General features: G+C 41.7%; 1 protein-coding gene across 1 annotated transcript in view; it reads left to right on the plus strand.

Annotated features, from left to right (window-relative positions):
* tanc2a (tetratricopeptide repeat, ankyrin repeat and coiled-coil containing 2a) overlaps positions 1-25,727 on the plus strand; it is a 222,248-nt gene that overhangs the window by 105,534 nt on the left and 90,987 nt on the right. The gene's annotated exons all lie outside the window — the stretch shown is intronic.

A 25,727-nucleotide genomic window follows, 5' to 3' on the forward strand; every position in this document is an offset into this window, starting at 1 on the left:
GATTTGTGTTTGTGTATATTTGAGTAAATATTGTGCGCGCCAAACCCTGTGTCATTTGTGAACTCCACTCAATGAAGCACACAGTAGCAGTCTTTTTGGCTGTGCAGGAGGACAGCTCAGGCTCCTGTATGTACCACACAGGGCCCTGTGTGCGAGTTGACTCAGCAGCCCTTTCCTTTCCTTCAGTATGCCAAGCAAGCTCCATTCACGCAGCTTAGAAATTTTCGAGGTGGGCTAATAGCACGACTCAGTAGCACAGTCATGGCTGTGTGTGGTGGATGTGGCCATGACAGAGCAAGTGTTAGTTTATGTTTTTGAGGACACAAATGTCCTGATTCTGTAGGTAAACCGTTGAAAAAAAGGGCTACCTGACCAATGGAATGAGGGTTGCATCATTACCGGAACTGGTATCAGGTGTCTATAAAATGCTGTGTTCATTTGTCGTACTTGTACTCGTACAAAACGCACCTATAGCAACATCCGGTACCACCTGATATCATGTGTCGTAAGCTTAGTGTACGCTGCCGTGTGAATGACAGTCTTCTTGCATAACAGTGTTGCTGATGTCGTGGCAGTCAAGTATAATAAGTATAGGTACAAGTATAAGTCCAATTATAGATTAAGACTGAGGTGTTTAAATGCTCACTGTACTCAACAATCTGATGGAAAATCTCCATTTATATGCACACTACGAGTAATCCGATCCAAATTGCACGCATACATACAGCACCACTTAGTGTAGACCAGGGGTGTCAAAACACAACTAGTAAAAAGGCCATATAAGAAAATCTCGACAAATCTGTGGGCCAGAGAAAGAGTTTTTATTTAATTTTTAATTAAAGTTGTGCTATAACCCAAACCAGCCGTTGTTTGTTCAAAATACACAATAACTTCAACAGTAAAATATAGGCACTTGTTGTAGAAAAAAATATTGCGGGAATACTTGAAATATTCTAAATTTAAATGTCCCCAAGAGCTTTGTCTTTTAAACTTACCTATCTCCTGAAACTAGGCACCTGGCATCCTTTCTGCAAGTTCATTAATACTTGGGCTCAGTTTCTGAGCTGCTGAGCTGACGGTTAGTGTTTATACTGGTTGAAATGCAGCTGGTGTGTTTGGTGAAATGACTGGTGTGGAATAGTGTAGAATTGAGGTGTAACCCCTGTGCCATAAACTGTTGTTGAGGTAGTGGAGTCAGAGTGCCCATTACGTTGTAGTGCATGCTGGGGACTGTAGTGCAGCACATTGTAAAACAGGCTAGTATTAATAGAAAATCAAAATACTTTTGCGGGCTGGATAGGATTGTGTCGCGGGCCTGATCTGGCCCACAGGCCTTGTGTTTGACACATGGGGTGTAGACGTTACCATGACACCGAACAGCACGTGAGTCCAGTCAGACTGACACAAGCAGCATTAAGTAGTGCTTGTGTTCTGAGACACGTAAGCTGGACGCCCGTCCCGCTGCCGTCTTTTAAAGTTCAAAACATAAGCTTCGTCTCCTCTGCTGATCAGTTTCTGCTCCCGCCGTGTTGAACGTTTCTAAACTTTCACTATGACATGACGCACAGACTTAAACTTTCCGATTGGGAATGTAATCAGATACAGGAGTCTACAGGGTTATTATTCTTCTATTTAACAGATTATTTACAGGATTACCCACCTCGTTCAATTGGACAGAAATTGTATTCAGAATGGCCTCCATCTGACTAGTCTAGTCCATTTGAGGTGTATAGACGGACGTATTGTATTCTGATTGAGCTATTAGTCAGATTATTAACGGATTATTAGGCTGCATGTAAACGTGGCTAGTGTGGCACAAGTTAGCAAAGCCACTACAGCACAGTTTCTCAGCATGTTTGCTCAGTACTTGGGTGCGCACCGTGTTCTGAATTAAACAGATTTATTGGATATTGTCCGTAGACAGAGCTGTCTGTAGGGGCTGCATTTCACATGCACCCACGTCACTGCATGTCAGTCAGACCAAACGTTTTTGTACAGTGTGAGCATATGAATACAGCTCAACCAGCAAGGTGCAAAACATGACAAGTGAGCTCTTCAAATGTATTAGCCTTGGATGTGATTCCTGCATTTGCTGTGCTACAGAGACTGTTGTTTAAAGAGACATATGAGTAGCAGGGATCAAAACTATGAAACATACTTTACAGAAGCGCTTTTTTGACGTGGAACAAAACCCACTCTTCTTCAAACCAAGAACATACATAGCTAACATACATCATTTAAGTCAGCTAGATTTGAACAATTTAACTGTTAAGGAACATTGCTCTCACTTATACTAACAACTACTAAATTCTAAATAAGTTACTTAGTAGGGCATTGTTGTCGATTTCGGCAGGTACCAAAAAACGTACCTGTGCTTGGTCTGAAAGTATTGATGCATCCATAAACTAAAAGCTTCTGACCAAATAACAAAAACATTTTGTTTTGAATACTGAGATTAAGATTAGAAATAGGTTTAGAGTTAGGCGAAGAAAATTTAGTAATTCTTTACTTGAATCTTGGTACATAACATTGACATAACCTTGCCATAAACATGTCATGTTACATAGAGATACTTACATATACAGTACTGTACAAAAACGTTACATGTCTGAGAAAATGACAGTCAAAAACCTGTTCATCTGGGCAGTAAGTGTTTATTTGCTCAGAAAAATGCTAATATTTCAATAAATACAAATAACATTAATACAATAATATTGATTTTACACAAAACCTTTCATCAGTTTTATTTGTAGACATCATCTAATACCTTGTTGCATGTGTGTTTATGCTATGTGATTGTGTGTGTGTGTGTGTGTGTGTTATTTCTTCAGCTGTATTTGTTTTCTTCTGGTGTCTGGCTGGGTAACTGCAGGGGCGTGTCTGTATCTGAAGCCTCATTGCGCGCACACACACACTCTCTCTCTCTCTCTCTCTCTCTCTCTCTCTCTCTCTCTCTCTCTCTCTCTCTCTCTCTCTCTCTCTCTTTGTCTCTATCTATTTATCTCTTTTAAGTCCACTTTAAGCTTCTCTAACACTCTGGCTTCTCTCTCAGGCTTTTGTCTGCAACCAGACGAAAGCCTGACTTAGCCCACCATTCACATCCACCCTGTAGTTTGTCCCCGCGTGAGCTTCGTAATGAATGTGACTCATGCTCTCTGCAGTGCCTACTGTCCCTGCATAGCGTGAAAGAGCAGTTCTGTCACACCATGCTTCTCTTTGCCATGTCATTACTGTTACAGACAGCGTGTTACAGACGTAGACGAAGCCACTGGTTGAAGTGTGGAGTCTCATTGCACTTAAAGCGACAGTTTGACAAAAGTCTGTATGTTCGCTATAAAAGTGGACAGAAGTACATCATGTATGTGTCTGTACAAAAGTCTTATTCACCTGAGCACCTTATTCAAAAACCATTTATCTTGGTAATAAGTGTGTTTATGCTTTTGAAGTCACCATATGTCATTCGAATAATATCAAATAAACATAAATACAGTAAAAAATAGCTTTAAAAAAATGTTTGTTTTTTTTTTTTTCCAAAAAAAGTAGTAGTTATTGTGTTTTGTATGCTGTTATTGTATATTGTGAGATAGTTTGAAGAACAAAGTTAGGTTCTAGATTTCTCCTGGACACCCCGAGTCATTGTGTGAATAAGCCAAACCTCATGTTTTGTTATAACTACCTTAGCATACCCTAGCATGTTAACATACATAAGATCAGTACTTACTGTATTAATGTTATTTGTACTTATTGTATGCTTTTTTTCTGAGAAAATAAAAGTTTTGCATGTAATTTTCTCAGTTGCTTGAAACTTTAGCACAGTACTGCAGCTAAAAACTGTAGCGACAGCCACGTTTTTGTAGTCTGAATTTTGTCTTTTGTTCATTTTTATAGATAACACTATTATTCAGTGTCAGAAGCTACATAAGCAGGTCTAACTAATATTATTTAAAGTCAACTTGGTTGAGAAATCATAACGCATTTGTCTTCTGCATTGTGACTTATTTCCAAATGAAACATAATATCAAAGAGGGTCTTTGAGCTAGCTGAGTGTTTTCACTAGATGATAGGTGGGGGAGTGGGAGGTGGGGATTTTTTCCTGCCAGCTGGTGCATGGTGATGTAATCAAAACCTTTTTTCAGACGGGCAAAAGTCGATGATGAATTCTTCCTTAAAATGGAACTATCAAGAAAGAAAAAGGGTCAAATTTGATTCCAGGTTGACTTAATCTGTCGAGTTGAGGAAAATGTGATAATTTAGATATGCAATTTGCACAGTGCTAATTGGTAGCTGTAGGCTTCCATTATTCACTAGTTACATCTTAGCTCTAGTGCAAAATTAAAGATGCAAACTTTATACACCAAACAGTAAATGACCAACTGCATTTGGGATAAGGGGAAAATTTGATAATTTGTTTTATTTTTTGCACATAGCTCGCATGTGTCACATAGCAGATACGGTGGCATAGTTATACCACATAGAACATAGAACTTTTCACAAAAAGATACAAGCTGAAACAAGTCTAAGCTGGTAACGTTAGCTATGTTAACATACCATGACCATTATCTAAAAGACTTTAGAATTACTTGCTTTTTCAGTGTAAAATTCAGTTCTACTATGGATTTCTGTCACCTCATTCTGGGTTTAATTTAATGCAATAATAGGAAGCTGAATGGTGTGCAGAGTAATTGAACAGCGTTAGAAGTCACAGATTGCCAGTGTGTCGACAATGAATGTTGGTGACAGTTTGTGCACCTTCAAAAAAAAAAATAGTTTCAAATTTGGGTTGCAATTTGGTGTGAAGCATCCTGTATGTGTGGTGGCCTTAAAACTTCACATCAGTAGTTCTCAGTCATGTTCCTGAAGACCCCATACCGTAGGTTTTACTGTTTTCCCTGCTCTGATACACCTCACTCAACCCATAAAATGTGTGAAAGTTATACAGTTCATCAAGTGCACCAAAAGTTGGGCGCAAGTGGCTGACTTTAAGGCCACGTCGCTAGTTCACATTTGAGCTTTTTTGTAGCTTTTGCCAAAGCACTTCTAACTGCCCTAACAACTCATTGTGGGTTGACAGATTCTAAATTGAGAAGCCTGGATGTGGAGCCCGCATGCTGCGTTACAGACCAAAGAGACTGACTGTGCTCGTTTTACAAAAGCTACATGGCAGCAGAGTAGCACTAGATCAAATCATCACCCTCTGGGCTTTTGTGGCTGCGAGCTTTAGTCCTGTGTGCAGTAATGGTGTCAGACAAGGGGGGCCGTGTGCCAGTGATGCTGGGACAAATGCCCAGAGCCATTTCAGAGATTCAGCCGTGGCCTCCTTACCTCGTTTTGCTCTCTTACCCACGCACGGCTTCAGACAGCGTCAGGACTCGTCTCCCAGCTTCTCGAGCGGGTGTTCTTTCGTTCCTCTTCAGCTGCTTTCATAAGTGGCTCTTTTTTAAACAATGCAGCACTATGTTATTGCGGTTGGAGCCGGTGGGTTTTTCATCTGTTTTGCATCGCAGCTGTATTGTGGTTTTCTGCTTTGATCATGCCATGAGAAGGGAAGATTCCTGCGAGCTTTGATACAGTACAGCGTCTAACAACTGTGTCTTCCAGCCCGTGGGGGGTGCTGCACATGTACGGCTCCCTCTTCAGTGTTCCTCTAGAATCCAGCGTTCTCAGCCTTAATGTGTTTGCCATAAATTAAATCTGCACAGCGAGTGACTCGCCGAGCGCACAAGAGGGATCGCGCTCCTTGCCGGAAAATGCACATGTTGGCCAGGCGATTGATGGTTAGCCTCCAGACCCCTGCAGCACCGTGAGAAGAATCATAAGGCTCTCTGAAGGCAGCCAGCTACACTGCCCTGTGTTCACTGTGTGGACCAGTTTGGAGGCAAACCTGTACCACTGGCTGGCTACAGCATGTTGGAATAAAAGGCAGTTTACCCTAACCTACTTAAATTTAATTAAGTCAAGGAATTAGAGTGACAATTCAAAAAGCTTGACAAGACAGGCTCCTAAAATATCAGCTATTGCTGGCAGAGGACCCCATGCTGCTCTTCCAATTAAACCCAGTTCTCTCAGGATCATTGGTATAGGCTGCAAGTCATGTTCTTATTTTGGGGAAATGTTTTAGCTGCAGAGATCTGTGATTGCTCGTAATTCATGAAGTCACAAAACTCCTTAACTTTTTTATGTGGACTTGATTTTGGGCCAGAAATAGTTTGTCAAGAAATCAGTCTGTGACATTTTTTTCTCTTACTTCAAATATAGTTTATCAGCCAAGCCATGTTTGGTGGACGTTGCTTCTTCAGTTTTGCACTGGCGCTATGAGGCTAATGTAGCTAAAAACTGATGAAAGCTTTTATCCCATAAATTAACATGCATGCAATAAACTGCAAGCTGTCGCCACACATTTGTCTCAAATCGTATTGAAGCGTTAAATAATCTCAAATAGACTTGCTTATGTGGTTTCTGACATTGTAACCTACTGTGGTTTGTAAAAAAAATAGATGGTTGCACAGCCAAAAGCGGTTACAGCAGCCGTCTTGAAACCTGAATTTTGTCTGTACTGTCTTTTTTTTTTTAAGAAAACAATGTCAAACAGTGTCAACAGAGTTAAGAACTTAACAGTGTAATATAGGCAAGCAGTGTGCATGACACTAGTTAGTGGAGTATAACCTTCCATTACTTGTTAGCAACATTAGCCACATAGCGAAAGATGCCAGTCATAGCAGATTTACTTTATTTAGAGTAATCTCATTTTTTTTTTTTGTCTTTGCAACATATTCAACCTTTTTTAGGAGTGCTATGGTGTACAGGAAGAATAAACGGTTAAGAATGTTGGCAGTAGAACATTTACTCTTAAGTAACTTCCGCCACTTGTCTAAAAAGTCACTGCTCTTCGCTCTAAGGCCTTTGTTCTGAAGGCATATCTAAACCAGCAAGCTTAAAGCCAAAGTGGCAAAGTCTGCAGCCTCTATAATGGAGCAGTTAATCCAGCTCCTCCGTGTGTAGTGCTGTTTGTGCAGGGCGGCTGGCTGGGTGAGGACCAACTCGGCCTGCTAATTGCAGGCTTTTCTCTAAGCAGAGCTTCAGGAATCCTGTTAGGTTTAACAGCGAGACCAAAGAAGCCAATCAGGCACACTGCCACTGCTTACATTAGAGAATGAAGTCCACAAAAAATGACCAAAAATGTCAGACGTTTGGAACCACTGTTGGATCACTTGATATACTTGATTTGTTTTGTCTGTTTTTTTTTGTGAGGTTGCATTGAGGCCTGTGTTTAAAGGCCAAAAAAAGACATTTTGTACACCTTGTACACCCTTTAACAGTCACCTCCCCTGCAAGGCATAGTGTTGCATTTGTAAATAATGCCTATCTATCCACCGGTCAGACCATTTTCTAAACCCGTTTATAACTACAGCTAAGATATCACAGTTTCTGTTATGCTTTGCCACACTGCAAATCTATCAGAAGGCAACCAAGTGAAATAAACGCTGTGAGTTGTATGTTTTTTTAAGGCAGTCGTCCAAATGATCTGGTTTATGCATTTGCTTTCAGCACCTGTTCTGTTTTCTATAACGCATGGAGTCAGTTATAGCTCCCTCTTTCATTTCTAATTTTCAGTACAGTATGTTTTTAACTTTGGTGAGATTCTTATCCCAAGAATTTTTGCTGTCTTTGTCACGAAACTGACTGGATCTCTGTGGTTAGCGATGTCCATTTTAAGATATACTTCAAAGCTCATGGCTGTGCTGGCTTACATCACCAACCCAAGAATCTAGCTTGACTCTTCATAATCTAGTTTGTTCACCATTTAAATTTAGTTTGTTTCCATATTCATCCACCTTGATGTACTTCTTGTCCATCTTTCTACTTCTTTCGCACTTCCTGGCTGTCTTTGCCCTTGCCTGCTGAGATGCTCTGGCCTTCTGCCCGACTCCATCTGGATAAGCATTCATCAGAGGAATATTACATCCAAAACAGCTAATGCGGCTCCTGTAGAGTGAATGGAAACATGATCATTCTAACAGTGTTTCTTCATTGTTAGTGTTACTGACATTTTAGATGGTCAGTGGTAACCACTGGTTTATATACTATATGCTGATGTATAGCATTTTGCTACCTAATGGGAGATTCTCTGTGAATCATGGAAGCAGTGTGACCCCACTTTGTTTTTTTGTGGTGAAATATTCCTTCAGTTTGGAGAAGGGCAGGCCAACTCCCTTTCTTCCTCCGTCCATCCACTGGAGGACCTGCAGGCTCCACAGAGCACCCATGGAGTGAGGCCAAGGACTCTGGATTCATCAGATATGGCGTGCACCATGGAGGAGAAAACTCATTGCAAGATCTCATTCCCTTCAAGGCATCACCAGTCTTCTGTCTTTGTAATTGCAGAAGATATTCATCTTGCTGTCCCATCTCAAATGCTTGATTGGTATGCAGAGCCATTGTGCAGAGTTTCACATGGCTTGTAAAGTGAGATTAGAATGTTACGAAGGGATAAAGCGAAGCATGTGCTGTTTCACTGAGTATGGACCTCCTGATTATGTTGATGCCTTTGTAATTATAGCTGAATGACTGCCTCCACTGAAGCGTGGTGATGTGGAGGTTTGAGAACATTACCCCTCCCCTCAAGACAAGAGTTGATAATACCTCCTTTATCTCATAAAGTGAAACCCAGCATGCGGCTGCTCCGGTGACACCAGATCCAGAGAGATGAGGTAAACAGAGCAGACTTTGGAGTTCCTCATTAGAACCTTTCCATTGAAATGCTTTCCTTGGGCCCACTTTATAGCTACAGGGTGAGGTTCTTAATCTCCCTTGTCTCTTGGTAATCCTGTCTCAGCACAGTGGTCCAGAAGAAGTAAAAAGCTGTTGACTCTGCAGGAGTAGTCCAAATTACACAGACTAACCCAGGGCTCATATTTAGCTAAACATGCACAAACAGTCTACTTCAGTGCTAGCCAAGGTAAAGATATAAAACGTGAGACTCTGATGGTTATGGTTGCCTCAAAATATTGTGAAATATTTTGTTAGGTTGCAATGAGACTTGACTTTGTCATCATATGACATTAGATAGAGTATAACTGTGTAGAACATTTTTTGTCCTCTTATTGCATTGCGGATTTTCTTGGACAATGAAATGGAAATGGTGTTTAGTGCTTTTTGCAATTAGATGTAATAGGCATCCAAATGGGTTAAGTATACTAACAATGGTCATTCTTTATTTGTTCATTTGTGATATAAACTCAATTTGTATACTAATGTATAAATGGATTAAAGTTGTTTTTTGTCTGTACTGCATACTTGTTTGCCATTTTTGTGTTTGCCTTTCTACCAAGGCAGTGCCCTCTCCAGAAGCACGCTATTATATTTGAATAAGGTGTGTGAACTGTCTTGCAGGTAATTACAGCACTGTTGACATTTGCTGATGGTGCCTTAGGGGCTGGCACGCTCATAGTCTTGGCTTCTTGTTTAAGTTTTAGTGTATATGTGTGTGTGTGTGTGTGTGTGTGTGTGTGTGTGTGTGTACTCGTGTGTTGTTATTCCTGTCACAAGTTTAAGTGAGGTGGGTAGAAGCAAGACTGACCCTAAGGAGCCCTCGGAGCTTGTGGGCAGTGATCTGCTGTTGGCAGCAAATTAAAGATGTAGCTGAATTATGTGGGACATAACCAACATTTACATACACTCAAGGTGCGAAATACATGGGATCCTGGGAGGTCCAGGACCTTCTAATTAATCTCTCGGACCCCCTGAATGTCTCAAAATCAAAACTGTTGAGAGTCCCTGAAAATAACTTATTATGAAGTTATGCTGTCCTTTAGGGAAAAATAGACCCTCAAATACAAATTCAGTGAAAACTCAAAATCTCATTGTTTATCCTAGTTCACAGTTGGCCAGCTTGCAGCACTGGTCTGCCTCAGGGTGGTGCCGTAATAAAAAAGTTCACCCTGTTGGTCCTAGCCTAGCAACCGTAATTACGCTCAAGACACCTCTGAAAAACTTTACAATATGCCGCAGCATATTTGTAAATCTGAAAACTTGCCCAATCTTGCAAGAGATTGGTGGAAAGAGTGAATTGTTACTCATTTCTCAAACTGAACGCAGAAGAAATGTGTAAGATCTCAATTAATGTGTGGATGGCCACATTACCAAACCAGAAGAGAGGGTGTCCAAAAGAAGAATTGTTGAACCAAACATTTTGGTGCCATTGAAATTAGCACCAAAGCCACTAAGGCGAGTAAGTTAACAGTTAACCAATGCCGGAGTAGCCAGCCAACATGGGACCCCCCGAATGCCAAGGAGTATATCGCACACTGCATATACTGACTGGTATTCATACAGTACATCCACAATATGAATTTCCCTCATTCTTTCTCTCATTCTTTATTTCACTCTCTCACCCAGACAGACACTTATACCCACTCTTTAGTGTCAGTGGTGCTGTCCCGGCAGTTCTCTGGTCAACTCAGTAAGAACAGTAAACACAGCGGTGAACAAAAGATCAGCGGTTTGAATAAGACTCTAACCCACTCCTCTGACTGCCAGTAATCGTGTTTTATAATGCGCCACTCCAGTTAGCCACAACAATGTAGGCCTCTCTTTTCATTGCCTTTCTGAATGTGTCATCATTTCAGAGAAAGAAGCCAAGTCACTACGCTATGAGAACAGGATACTGCATTGTTGAATTTAAGCTGGTACTTTTGTGTGTGTTTGTATGTCATTACATATTCAACATCATATCGGTTTGTCTGACTTTCAGAAGCCTAAGCAGTGTGTTCTCTCTCTCTCTGACACTCTCTCTCTCTTGCTCTTTCTCTCGCTCTTTCCGTGTGAAGTGAAGGCACAGTTGAGAGTTTGTGTGGCTGAATCAGTGGGTAGAGAAGGGGGTGGAACTGAATGCATACAGGAGAGGTTAAGAGAATCTGTGTGGGGAGAGAGGGAGAGAGGGAGGGAGAGAGGAAGAGAGAGGCAGCTGAATAGCTGTTATCGAGTGGGAGAGAAAGAGATGAGAAAGAGGGTGCGTCTGTCCGCCTCGCTGGTGTGCGAGAGAGAGTGTATGTGTATGTGAATGTGTGTGTGCGTGTGTAAGTATGTGGTTGGCGCATGCGCTGCTACCTGGCAGTCCTCCTCAACACTGCAGAGAGGTCACTCTCTGTCATTTCAGCATCACTCCATCCATCTCTGCTTTTGCCTGTCTGATTCTGACTCCTTTCTGCCTTTTTTCCTCTGGTCCTGCATTCGGTTTACGCTTCGCTTCTGGTTCCTCTGCTTCTAGACGTCTACCATGGTGCAATGTGTCTGTCAGCACAGTGAGGTGAGTGCTAAGGGTGAATAGGGGGTGCCGAGAAAGTTTAGGGGCTCATTTGTGAGGGCTGATAATGATAAGAGGCTGAAAGATGGAGGAGGAATTCTTTAGTTAGATTACAGGGTGCTTGATAAGAGTGTTTTCCTTCCGTTTGGTTGAAATCCATGTTTTTTAGTGTGATGCAGTGCCTTTTGATGTCCTTCCGTCACCAGCTTAAACACAGCAGGCACAAGTTTTCTCTCTTTTACATTTGATGTCAGATCAGGAGAGTGACGAGTGTCTGATCTCAGTGAGATCCGTGCTGAGAAACTTTTGAGGGCTCTTCTGGGATCACTGATAGCGATGGCAGTAGGATCAGAGCAAGGAGGAATTCTTAAGGAAGATTATAGTTTGATTGATGAGAGGTTTTGGTCTGTGTGCTTGAAATTGTATATTTCAGTTTGATGCTGTGCCTTCAGAGACCTTCAGCCACCAGCTTAAAGTGGCACCAGGCACCACTCGGCTCTTTTATACATTACATGTCAGATTAGTGAAATGACAAGATCTGATCTGATCTACGGAGGCGTCAGATCTCAAGGTCTTTTTTGGGGGCTCGTCCGGGATGGCTAGTAGTGATAACCAGAGGTAGGACCAGACCAAGAATAAATCAGTTCGGAAGATTACAGATTGCTTAATAGAAGTTTCAGCCGGTGTGTTTTAGTTCAATGAAGTCATTTCAGAGTCATTCAGCTACTAGCTTGACCATTCGACCTTGTCATACGTTAACATGTTAGATCAGAAGAATGATGAGAGCCTGACCTCATTGGGGTCCATTCTTGTTTCGCCTGTCTTTGTGTGACAGCGTGATCTCTCTGGGTTACGGTGGGTTCAACGCCTTGGCACATTTTCATGTGCTAGTTTGGGTTGTACTGCTACTGTCAGTGTGCTGGTCCTTGCGTCTGCTGTCCACTGCCCTTGTGTGAGTGTTCCTGTTTTACTGCTGGTGAGTAACTATCCAGCAGCTCACTAATGAGAATTGCAGAGCCCTGTGGCTTGACAAGCACTCACAGCCTGATAAGAAACAGAAGGACATTATTCAGTGCTGGGCATTCTGACACACATATATCCACATATGTATGCTAACACCCAGTATGCTCTCACTCACACTCAGCTGCATGCTCACTTACACCAATGTGAGCAAACACACAAGCCCACTCAGTCACTCTCGCAGTCACACACACACACACACACGCTCTCACGTCCTCTCACATCCCTTCCTATCTCTCTCATCCCTCGCTATCAGCATTCCTCGCCCACTCTTTGGTCTCAGCGGAGCGATAGAAATGGAGAGATTGCAGGGTGGGCTCAGGTTGGGGTGTATGTGTGTGTGCTGCCTCAGCTCTGACGCTGTATCTGTGGGATGAGTGCTTCCCTTTTGGTGTGAAAAACAGTGTAGTGCTGTACTTTCAGGCTGAAAGGCTGCCGTCCAGGCACTAGTCAACTCTCCACACAATTTTCATTTCAGGTCAGGAGAATAAGGATTGTGTGTGGCTCTAATACCAATGCCAGTGGGGGCTTCTTTGGGAAGGTGGGATGAAGCTTTTAGGGGCTTAGGATGGCTCATAATGATCAGCGGCAGTAGGATGAAGGAGAATACTCTTTTCCCTGAAAAGAGACGGTTCAGTCTGTGTGGTTAAAACCGTTTGCTGCTGGACACAATGCTGTCATTGTCCCTCAGAGTGGAATATGGGTGAGAATTGGTTGGGATTGGGGCTGTTGGGGCAAGAAATGGGGATTAGGTTTGAAAGGGACAGGAACTGGATGGAATGGAGACGGGATTGTTAGAATGGAATGGGGACTGGGGACTATGGGGAATAGGAGTGCGGACTGATTGGACTAGGGACAGAGATACGGTGAAATGAGCTTTAGGGGCTAGGATGTGGACAGCGTGGACAGAGGCTAGATTGAATAGGCACTGGCACTGGTTGGGATGACGATTTAGTTAGGGAATCAAGTTCACCTAAATACCTTGTCTTTGCATATGCTATCTGGAGCCTATATGACTCTAAAGCTCTCAGTTTAGACTCTTACAGCATTCTACAGTGAGATAATATTTATTTAAATTAATCCATAGCTTTCTTGTGGCCATGCAGTGTTTCTGTAAGACTGACTAGTGGGTTTATATTGATATAGGAAAGATGGCTTAGTGGAACAAGGACAAGGAACTGAGTGGAATAGGGTTGGGGACTGGTTGTTACAGTGATGGGAACTGGTTGGGATAGGGATGTGGACTCATTAGCATGGGGATGGGAATTGTTTGACTGGTCGAGATAGGGACCGGCTGGAATGAGGATCGGAAATGATTGAGATATTGAAGATTGAATAGAGCTGGTGATTGGGACAGGAGTTGATTGGGATGGAAATGAAAATTGTTTGGCATTGGGACAGGGAGCGATTAAGATGTGGGCTAGTTGGGATAGGAATAGGGACTGGTTAGGAAGTGGGCAAAGACTTGATAGGATTGAAACTGGATGGGAAAGGTGAAGAGAGAACGTTCTAAGGCTAAACCTCTGGCTTTATTATGTCACTGTTTCAAAGGAAAGTAAAATTCATTTCACCAGCATAGCAATTTATATCAGTATTACCAAAGTGGGCTGATTTTCCACTGTTCCACTCTCAGTACAGTGAGAGGTGTTCAGGTACCACTCAGTTCCAACTAGTTCCAGTAGCCATTAAGCCATTAAGAGCAGGGAGTAAAGTGATGATGGCTACAATCCTCTTAATCTGTTAGGGATAACTAAGGCGGTGTATGGGCTTTTGCCATGTTAACACCCCTTCTGTATCTGCTGTGCACATGATATAGTCTGTGTTAGCCTCTACACATAGCCTCTCTCTCTCTCCCTCTCCCCCCCGTCTCTCTCTCTCTCTCTCTCTTTCTCTCTATGTTCTGTCTGCCAGACACTGACCATGCCGTGTTCTGCTGACACAGCTTTAAATAGGGGATTTATCATGCCAAGGCTGTTGCTAGTCAGATCAGACACCGAGGGGGTGAGACAGAGAGCCTGTTCCAACCTCACGCAGAGCAATGTGACCCCTAAACACTTCTGTGCCTGCTTACAGTACCCTATACACCTCTGTGTAGTATTAGAATATCTTGTACACCTCTTATATGATTATACAGTGCCCTGTACGCTCTACCTAGTACAGCTGTGCAATACTACAGTACTTTATTTACCGCTGTACAGTTCTTCAGCATTCTGAGGATTTGTATGGCACAGTAACACAATGCAGTAGAGCTTTAAGCAGCACTATACAGCAAAATATGGTTCTTACACTCATATGGACCAACAGTACAGACTGTATAGCTTTTTATGGTACTATAGGAGGTGTGCTACTGTAGTGCTGTAGTGAGATTTGTTTGTCTCTTGTGTTTTTATTTGTTTTAGTGGCCAACACTAGTTAACCTTTAGCTGAGTTTCAGTTTTGTGATATTTGAAGTGAATTCCACCTGTTATGTTTGTGATTTTCTTTGGAGTTTTGCCTACATTCCATATCTTTGCTTATGTTATCTGGACACTACATGAATAGGCTTTAAAACTCAGTTCAGACTCTTACAGCATTCTAAGGTAAGATAGTGTTTTTAAAATTACTCCATAGCTTTCTTGTTTCTGTAAGACTGACTAGTGGGCAACTTGCATTATTCTTATGGCAGTAGCCAACGCTTGGCAAACTGGTTCAAGCTTTTTACTGTTTCAGGACAGCAGGAGGCCCACACTCAGCAAAAGGAGGAGGAAGAAAGCAAAGGGAGCAATAGAGATGTAGAGATCAGTAGCATCTGCAGTCCTCCCCTCCCACTAACTCGTGCCATGACCAGCAGAAATGCTCAATTATTCATTACTAGCAGACTACGCCCAAGGATCACATTTCTAGACAGAGCAGACAGACTCGGGCTCGATCTCTCTGCCTCTGTCTGTCTTTCACTCCCCTTCTGTCTCTCCCACCCTGCCTGTCCCTGTCTATCTTTTCTCTCTTCTGTACCATTATACTCCTCCTATCTCACAAATGCACGCTCTCGTACACATGCATACTTAAAGGCTGCATATCTGTAGTTGCTTGTACTGCTAAGCTTCAGGCTGTTTGGCTGACTGCATCTGCTCGGTCATTATTAACCTAGCAGAGTTTCTCACTCTCAGATGGTTCACTTGTATTAGTGGATGATTATATGTTCAAAAGCACCCCCTGGGGGGCTTACTTGAAATCAGCCTGTCTGTATTACTGAGTGCACATGGAAGGAGTGTACTTGTCTGGTGTTCTAATATAGACTGACCTGCAGCATTCTCAAAAAGATCCTGTAGGTGTGGTGCAGAACATGTTAAAGAGGCTACATTAGCCATGCTTAATAGCCACTGTGCTCTTTTATAATAACTTGCTTTGTTGCAGTTCAGGTTGGCTAAGCAAATCGGAGTAATGGCGTAATAAAGAAATGTTTTTCAGTCAATTTTTTATTGATTCTTGGCATCAATTTTCCTCATTTGTACTGCTGCAAAGATAATGCTAATTTTTTTACTAGCGTCTCTATGTCAATGTTATGATTAAGCATATCAGGAAACCAGCTGAGTGCTAATAAATGCAAATATGTCTGTCTCCAAATTTTCTATGTTTGTCTTGCCTTTTCGTTTGCTACTAGCTAGGCAAGATTGTGGTCTTTGTTGCTATGTGGCCAGCAGTCTGTGTGCCGATCTTCAGGGTTAAAGGGTGAATTAGCAGTTATACTTTAACTCCAGTGTTTAAGACCATTTATTGTTAGAACGGTCAGCAGAGCTTTATTTTACTGCATAGGAGAATTATTTTATTTATTTTTTTTAAATATTTTATTTATAATTTTATATTTATAACATAAACAGAAACATGTTGAATACACTCCCATATCCCACCCCAATCCAACATCCAGACAAGGAGAATTATTTTATTTTTACCTAAAAATCTAATTCTGCTGAGAAGCCGCAACAGGACAGTAAAAGAGCCTAGTTTTTTAATGATGTGCACAAAAGTGCTTGATTGACTCCCTCTTGTGGAGAATATTCAGACTGCTAAATGTAAGAGAGTGAATTAGTTATAAACCAGACCCATGAGCTGTGTCACGTGTAAAAATATATTAATGTTCACAGTTTAAACTGTTTACAGTTTACAATTTAAACTATTGAATTTTCTTATTTTGGAACAATTTATCATAAACACGAGTATAAATTCAGTTTTATATCAACTTCATGGCCTTAATTGTAATTTGACTGAAAAAGTATAAGGAAATGTATGAGGCAGTAGGCAAAGTGTGTCTCTATACTTTGGGGGCCTAAAGAGTCTGCTCTTTAAGAACCCGACCCCTGGTCAAATTAATTTAATGACCCCTTGTCTATAGTACTGGGAAAACATCTAGAATAGATGAATCTAATTAACCAAGTGTTACTAGATTTTAGTGGAAAAGGACAGTCATAATTCTGTAAAGCACTGCAATCATTTTTAATGGGATGATAGAGAATTCATTTGTTTTTCATGCCCTCATGTCTGTCTGACACTTTAATTCAAAACTGAGTGATGGTTATCCTTCCCCATCGATTTGAGTGATGGAGCATGTACTGCTTGTTTGTTCAGAATGGCATGTTTTATTGGGCCCAGTCAAGGTGATTGACAGAGAGTACTATCAAGAGTGACCTTGGGGTTGTAAGATTTAGCTGTCCATACCACTGAGGCATTGAATCAATGGAACTATTGGATTGAGAGCAACCACGTCGCTCAAAGCTATGGATGAATGAGTGAGCCGAGGCAGAAATGAACATAGGAATGAATACGTGTTCTGTGAAGCTCATCTGTGGTAGCTTGGAGCACTGACCTTAAAAATCCTCATCATATACATCAAATCACCCATAAGGGACTGCCGAACTGACCAGCATATGGTACACTGACACATGGCCAACACTGGCAGCGTGTACGGAAGTCCTTCAAAGCTGCAACGTGGGTGGACATGGCAGCAGCTGGACAACCCTGGGAACAAATACTCTATAGAAGAACCATTCAGCATTCTCATTTGGAAGCGATTGTGGAAACTATCACATCAATTTGAGGCTTTTATTTTTTTAATTTTTTGATCATTTGGTAATCAGTGGATTAGCTAAAAGGAGATGATTCCATATGAGAATGCATGGGATGCCTATACTTAAAGCTTTTTCGAATCATACTGGACTTCCATGGACACAGTGCTTTACAGTCTGATGCAGAATTAATGACTTCATACTGATATACATTAGCATCAGTGCTTATGCTCAATCCCCCAACTCTGTCAAGATGGCACCTTCCCATGACCTGATTGGTCTAATGCCATGTACAGTAGAACATGGAGAGCCTGGACGTAGAACATGTGCCAATAATGCTTTTAGCCTTGTGATAACATGGACCCAGGTTTCCCTAAGATTCCTAGCAATTAAAATGGACATCTCAAACAGTGGATAATGGGTAAAAACTCACAGTTTAGGAAATTAATCAGGTAATCAGGAACGCAATCTTTATTTTGATTGGGCTCATGGAACAATTTTAGGGCTTCTACACTGGGGCGTCTGGAAAAAAGCCCGACTTGTACTTGATATGGCATTCCAGCCATCTTTAATGTAGAGTTTAGATACTCAGCAGGCCCTGTCTTTCATTAGCTGCATTAGGTATGTGAAGGCCACTGCAAACCAGATGGGCTGCTCTGCATCAGACAGCATTCAGAAATTCAAGACCATTGTTTATAATGAAGGCACACACCAGCAGCTACCCTGGCTTTGATACATGGTGACTCTGAGCACTGTTCAGTTTCTCTGTGCGTCCCAGCCAGACCACAAAAGCCATAGTAGATCAAGGCCCAGTCCCATTTCACCCCTTGCCCCTACCACTTAGCCGTTAGCCCTCCGCTTTGCGCATTCACGCCTAGGGGTAGGGTGTCCCGATTTTTGTTGAGATAGAGGGGGGAGGGCGAAGTGTTAGGGCTACATGGCCCTCCAAACAGCAACCATAGAAACCCACACATGTGAGTATTTTCTCAGTTAAAAATCACGATAACTATTGTATTATCTTAGTTCAATGTCGTTTCAATGTATTATGTCCTTCATAACAAACAAATTTTGCTGATAGTATGCTAAGGTCGGTAGTTCGCTAGCTAAATTTCCTATTCCACCTTAAATAGTCCAGCAATTCTGACATCTGTAGCCCCAGAATGAAACTGCGGCTCGATTTAAGGTGGGACAGGAAAATTCGAACAAGAAGCTGGTGAATAGCTGACTTCAGCTTCGCATCCCCCCACTTTGAAAGCATATGATGGCATAAATTTAACTAAAGCCCAGCAGCGAGGTTGCTGAACTCTCAATGTTCGACTTTTTATGAAGCTGAAGTCAGCTTCTCATTCGCCAGCTTCTTTTGAATTTTTCTGTTCCACCTTAAATGGTGCCAAATGACAAGCTGACCTTTTAGTGTTTGACGGTTTCTTGGCAGCTGGAGTGATTATAAATGCAAGCAAGTCCATTCAACTCCAAGTTAGTCATCTTAAATCTTTCTCTTTGCCTTTTCGTTAGCTACTAGCTAGGCCAGATTGTTATCTGCGGTGCTATGTGACCAGCAGTCTGCGTGCCAACCTTCAGGGTTAAAGGTCTGTGAAATAGAAGTTTTACATTCACTTTAGCGTTTAAGACCATTTATTGTTAAATTGTGTTAAAATGATCAGCAGAGATTTATTTTCCTTTTTGCAAAGAAGGATTATTTCATTTTTACCTAAAATCTGATTCTGCTGTGGAGCCGCAACAGGACATAAAAAAAGCTGCCTTTTGTTTGTCAGTATCCATAACGTCGTACAGTTCAGGGTGCTCAGCAACTGCAACCATTAATCTTTACTCCAGTGGTCCACTGTACACTTGATCTGATTGGTCAGTGCAGGAAAAATGCTTATGACGTAGGTTATTTGACCTTTTTAAGGTCGTGGCACCTGGAGTTCTCCAGTGAGTGAGCATTGAAAACAAGTCAGTGTGTATAATGTGGCCAATATTGACTGTTATATAATCAATATCAATCAAGTGGCCTGAAGTGTCTTATTGCTTTTATATATGGTGACAAAATACAATAAAAAATAATCACAATAATCAATTCTTTCAGCAGGCCGTGCAGTTTGTGAACAGTAGGCTGTGGTTGCCAAGCAACATAACAAAGATTATTCCATGAGCAGCACAACGGTTTTTAATGACTTTGCGCATTAGTACAGCATTCAGTTGATGTGTGTTGTCATATATGTGTATTTTATGGCTTCAGATTTTAGAGCTGGAACTGTTTATTTTGTAAGTGCAGATTTATTTTGGGATGTTTTATTAAGGTAAGCAGCTTCTGCACTTCAGAAATTTGGAGCCAGCATGTTTATATAAAGCTTTCTGAGTGTGTGTGGCCATGGGAGGGGACTTTTTTATATAAAGAGCCACAGAGACCCAAGTTGCGCCAGCATTTTCAAACTGAAGACAAGGTAACAAACAAGACAAATTCATTATAAATAATTAGTTCCAGTGGTGCGTTTAAATTGCTTCAAGCACTTAGTAAGACAATTTACCGTCAGTATGGCTCATGCTTTCATTGATTGTTTGAGAGGATAATGTTTAAATGTATTTTAGCATGCATTTACTGCATTGTGTGCACATACACACCCTTTCACTCAGATGTTGTGGGCTTGAATCTTCTGATGGAAAGAGCAGGAGCGTTATGCAAGCTCACTCTCATAATATCCACTCTCATATCAGGGGAACAGCAACCACAGCAGCTCTTTCTGTTTCTCTCTTAGTTCATCTCTACAGCTTCAAGCTCTTATGCCTCCTGCTGAGTGCACACTACACAACTGTAGCCCTGTCTTTCCTGTGACAGACAAATTTTTGGGATCTGTAACAAAGATTTGAATTGTGTAGTGTGAGCAAAAGGTCTGCTACTTGACCTAAGCCTGGTGGGCCCTGGCAAATTATCGTGATTTAGGCCGAGTTTGGGCTGTTTTTTTTACATATATCAAGCTCAGGCTGGGCTTGGTTTGTTTTGTACTAAGTGATTTTTTTTAATGTAGTTGATTTATTTGAGGGAACATGCCTGCAAACATTCCATGCACTCAAGTTTTCTAGTAATGTTACAGCTTATAGCTGTGTTCATGATGGAGTTTGAGGAGTGGGTAAACATTCCACTCAGTTTTCCCTTAATCAAGTAAATTAAAAAATAAATACATTTTAAACAGTGCATTCTGCTGTCTGTCTGCACTCTGTTGCAACTAAACTCTGCTATCACAGGTCTTTATTGGAACGGAGGAAAGTCAACATCTCTGTGTGCTCTTGTGAGAGACTCACTCTCCTCTGAGAGCAGATACTCCCCACTGCAGAGGTGGAGCGGAGGGGAAAGTGGCGAACGTTTGTGGCAAACTTCTCTATGAACAGTTACATTCGATTTTGTGTAAACATTTCATTTTAATAGTACCCCTTTGTCCAGCTGCCCTGTATGTTCATGTAGAACTACCTCCTGAAACTGTTTGCGAGTGTTCGCAAACATTTACAGAGAACAGAATACTGCAAACATTGTCCTATGAATGCACAGTCGCTGATTACAGTGGTAGTTACTTGCTTCTCTGTTCAAACTCCATTAACAATTCCAGGGAGCATGCATGTATTTTAAAATAGATCTTACAGCTCATAACATGAAGTAGGACGGCCTTTAACATTAACATTAGCTAACTAGGTAGCACAACTATATTACCGAGATGAATCTTCTTCATCCAGTGAGCCGACGTGTTTCCTCTTCAGATGCTCCAATATGGAGGATGTGCTCCCGTGGCAGTTAAGGTCAGCTTTAGTACAGATAGCACAACTGACAACCTTTATTTCTGAGTTTAGCGTGAAATGTTCCCACACTTTTGAGGATTTTGTTCTCGAGGCTGCCATTGCGCTTATTTTAACTGTCCAGAAAGCAGTAATGTCAAAGCATTCCTAGTGAATGCGAGAAACACGTGATGACTAAACCAACTAACCTTCTATTAAATTAGTTGCCAACTAATTTTGTTGTAGATTTTAGTTGACTAAGTCGAATAATCGTTGCACCCCTAGATGAGAGAAACATTTTGGGCTGGTGAAAGGTAATAGCAGATCTTTGCTTTTGCTTGGTAAGCTCACCCAAAGAGTGTTAAGCAGCAGTGCTGAGATGAACTTTAGCACAGCAGGGCTAACGGTTGATCAGAGGAGGATGGATGCTGCTCTCTGCCAGGTACGACCACAATACTGTGTTCTACAGATGTGCTGTGCTGTATAAAGTAGCAAAATACTTTGTTCTCTTTCATTTATTCTGCACAAATTACAGCAAGTTGCTCCAGTTTGGCACCAGATATATAAATCTCATGGTTGTTTTTCTTTGTGAGTGGGATCTGCAGATCCGGTACACTTTGATCCCTCAAGGTGAAGAATTGTTCAATGTGTGAGCTTTGTCTGCAGTTGCTTGCGTTGTGCACATACTGCTGTGTCTACAAAACAAGAGGTTGCAAGTGATAAATGTCATGCAGTGTGAGCAGTGCAGATTTTGAAAGTCATGTAGTGTCCACTAGGCATCAGCAGTAATCTCCTGGAGTTTGCATATTGTAGCTGTTCTGCTGAATGTTCATCTTTCTGAGCAGAGTGGCCTGTTCATTTTAGGTTGTATCAGTGTTGGAGGTCCACACGGGCATGAAATTGAAGGCAGAAATTGCCCTGTGCCTGCGATTTTGATAGCAGACCTGAATTTGAAACCCAAAGCCAAACTCAACCTACTTGTATGTTCTAACAGAGATGATTATCAGACACGGGTTAACATTGCTTTGTTTTGTTACTAAACATATTGATCTACAGAAAATGTCATTCACACTAACAGTAATAAATGAAAGGTGGTCTCTGACTTTTGCACTGTACTGTATGTAAATATGCTCTGTTCTCATTGGCTGCCATATATTGTGCCTTGTTCACAAAGCAGTTCTTTTATCTCAGAAAAGCTGGGAACATTTTTCTTCTGCTTGAAAACACCTTTTTATAATGTTTGATTTCTGTGAAATGAGAAAAGTACATGATAGAAGTAAGCTTAGAGTTGCAGAGCCATTCATTAGTTTCTGTATTTACTCTCCTCCTGCTGGTGCCATCTGTCGCCGGCGGCCCGGCTGGACTCGTGGGCACAACATGACCACTTCCTGGCTGACGCCATCACATGACGCAGTCGAGCTGCAGTGGCCATCAGAGCAAAAACTGCCCATTCACCCCTTCCTGCTGATCCCGCTGAGTGTGTGAGAGCATGTGAGAGAGAGTTAGAAGAGAAAAGGTTAGCAATGGAAGAAAGAAAGGAGAGGAAGTGCAGTGGAAGAGATAGGATACATAAATTGAGAGAAAGAGATGTTTATTTCTATTTTCTGTTTACTGCTAATTCCTTTGGCTATGATGTCACTGTTAAAGGGGCACTGTGGCCAAAATTATAAGGTTAGCCATTCATACATCCGCTTTAAACATGCCTACTTGCCTCCTACTGTGGTGCCACAGAAGTCTTTAGAGAGACTTCAGAATTAAGAACTGAAAGCTTCTGATATGGGGTGAAGATTTTTTTTGCCTTTTTTACTTTTTTTTGCTTGCCTTTGATTTTTTTTGCTTGCTGGCAAAGGCAGATGGGAGCCAGATAGTTAATGTTACAGCTATTAAGTTGAATATCATTTGTGTTTATTAGTCTGTTATAATATCTCGCTCTTTATTAGCCTCTACGTTAGTGGGTTTATGTGTTGCAGTGGGGGGATTCCTAGTAGCTGTTTAAGCAGTGGAAAACAGCCGTGATGTTATTCCCAATAAAACCCAATTTTTACTCAAAACCCAATGTTTTGGCGATGCTGATGATAGACTGTAATAAAGTCTATACTAAACTACTGAAGTGCTTGTTAGAATTCTTTGAAATGTATCATTCAGTCCCAGTCCCAGGTATATACAGTCCATGAGCCAGAACATTATGGCCTACTATGTGTTGGTCCTTATGCAAGTGGACCCGCCAGGGCATAGACCTCTAAAGGTGCTCTATTTTATCTGGCACCTGGACGTTAGCAGCGGATCATTTAAGTCCTGTAAGTTGCAAGCTGGAGCTGCTGTGGGTCAGACTTATTTCAGCATGTTTCCTATACATGTTTGATCAAATTTTGATCTGGGGAAATTGGTGACCAGGGCAACACCTTAAACTCTTCATCCTGTTCTCAAACCATTCCTGAACAATGTGTGAAGTGTAGCAGGGCACGCTATCCTGCTGAAAGAGGCCAGTCATTGGGGACTACCCCTGCCATGAAGGGGCGTACCAGGTCTGCCCTAATGTTTATGTAGGTGGCACATGTCATGTTGATGTCCACATGAATGCCTGAACCCAGGGTTTCCCAGCAGAACATCTCCCAGAGCATCATACTATCTCCACTGGCTTATCTTCTTCCCACAGTGCATCCTGGTGCCATCACCCAGGTAAAGGGAGCACACGTGCCCAGCCGTCCACATGAGGTAAAAGAAAAAGGGACTCGTGGGATCAGGCGACCTTTTCCATTGCTCCAAGGTCCGGTTCAGATGCTCACGTGTAGGTACTTTCAACAGGAGTTAGCATGGGCTCTCCTTTTTCTGTGAGTCATGCCACAGTAGCCCATCTGTTGATTCTGACCTGAAGGATAGCCTTCGTTACTCTTGCACATCGATTAGCCTTGGGCGCCTAGTACCCTGTCGCTGGTTCGTCGTTTGTCCTTCCTTGGACCACTGTCTGTAGGTTCACACCACTGCTGACCAGGAGCACCTCTCAAAACTCGCCTTTTCTGAGATGCTCTGATCGAGTCCTCTTGCCATAACAATTTGGTCCTTGTTGTTCAGGTCTTCACTTCTGCCATTTCTCCTGCATTCAACATGTTGACTACAAGAACCGACTGCTCACTTCCTGTATAAAACATCCCAGATCTCAGTATGCACCTGTGTTATGAGATAATCAGCGTTGTCGCTGTGAGTGGTCAGAATGTTTTGGCTCAATGGTGTGTAGGAAAACAATGACAGTTCCTTGCCAGCACAGTGTTTTGAATTCATCATGGTTGTGATGTCACAACTCATGACTCATGACCAACACACTTACTAAATTGGGACCTGTCTGAAGAAGCAGGAATTTTTGTTTAGCCAGCTAACTTTAGGTTTAGGTTCATTCAACCCTACACACTTAAAAAAGATGGTTCTTCAAGGGTTCTTTAGTAAAGAAAATGGTTCTAAATAAAACTGTGAACACTGAAAGAACCCTTTGTATGATTAAAGGATTCTTTGCATTGTAAAAGGGTTCTTTATGTTCTTATATGTGTGTGTGTGTGTGTGTGTGTGTGTGTGTGTATAAAACCGTATACAACACATTCTTCATCAAGCTGAAGAACGCTTTCAGGATGTAAACAACACTGAACTCATACAAAGGGTTGTTGAGTGTTCCTGGTTCTATACAGAACCATTTATTTTAGTAAAGAGCTCTTGCAGAACCATCTTTTTTTAAGTGTAGATTTTTGAGGACAGCTTTCTGACATTGTTTTTGGCTTCAGTCGCATGAAAAATATTGCATTTCAGCAGAACAAACAAATTATGCAACTAAAACTTGGTGTGTGTTGGACGTGCTTCGTGCGAGAGCCCTCTGGTCGTTAACTGATGAGAATAAAGTGTGCGTCACTCCATCATTTTCTCCCTCTGTCAGTCTGTCTGCAGTGTGATTGCTTCATATAACAGTGCTGTGATTGAAATTCTCACAAGTTCTGCACTGTTCTCTTGAGATGTGTTATGCAAACATTCTCTGTCTCTGTTTCTCTGTTGTATCTATCTCTAACTTTTTTTTTCTCTGTATATCATTCTGTCTATCTTTATCTCTCTTTCTATTTCTATCTCCATCATTCTCTCTCCTCTCTCTCTGTTTTCCCTCCCTCCTTCCCTGCTGTTAAATCAGAAGGTGCTGTGTTGGCAAGGAACCGTCACTGCGGAGTGTTAATGAAATGCACTGACTTGGAGAGTGTGGGAGGGTGTGTGTGTACGAGGCTGCACGTGTGTGTGTGTGTGTGTGTGTGTATGAGGGTGTTTGTGCTTCTGTGCCACTCATGAATTTTGTCTTTGTAGGTATAACTAGGTGATGTAGATTTGTGACATATTACTGTGCAAAAGTCAGAGACCACCACTCATGTATTTAATTTCCAGTTAAAACAGCCATTAAGTGCAAGTTATTCATTTTTCAGCACCAGGAAAAAAATAGAAAAAAAATATTTAACAGAAATTAGACAGAAGCCTCAACAATTACATCTGCTTTTTTAGTATTTAATATTTATTGTGTCTGTCCATTACCTTTATGACAGCTTCCATTCTTTTCAGGAGACTTGCTTTCAGTT

The sequence above is a fragment of the Colossoma macropomum genome, unplaced genomic scaffold (assembly GCF_904425465.1).
Source record: "Colossoma macropomum unplaced genomic scaffold, Colossoma_macropomum, whole genome shotgun sequence".
Lineage (NCBI taxonomy): Eukaryota > Metazoa > Chordata > Actinopteri > Characiformes > Serrasalmidae > Colossoma > Colossoma macropomum.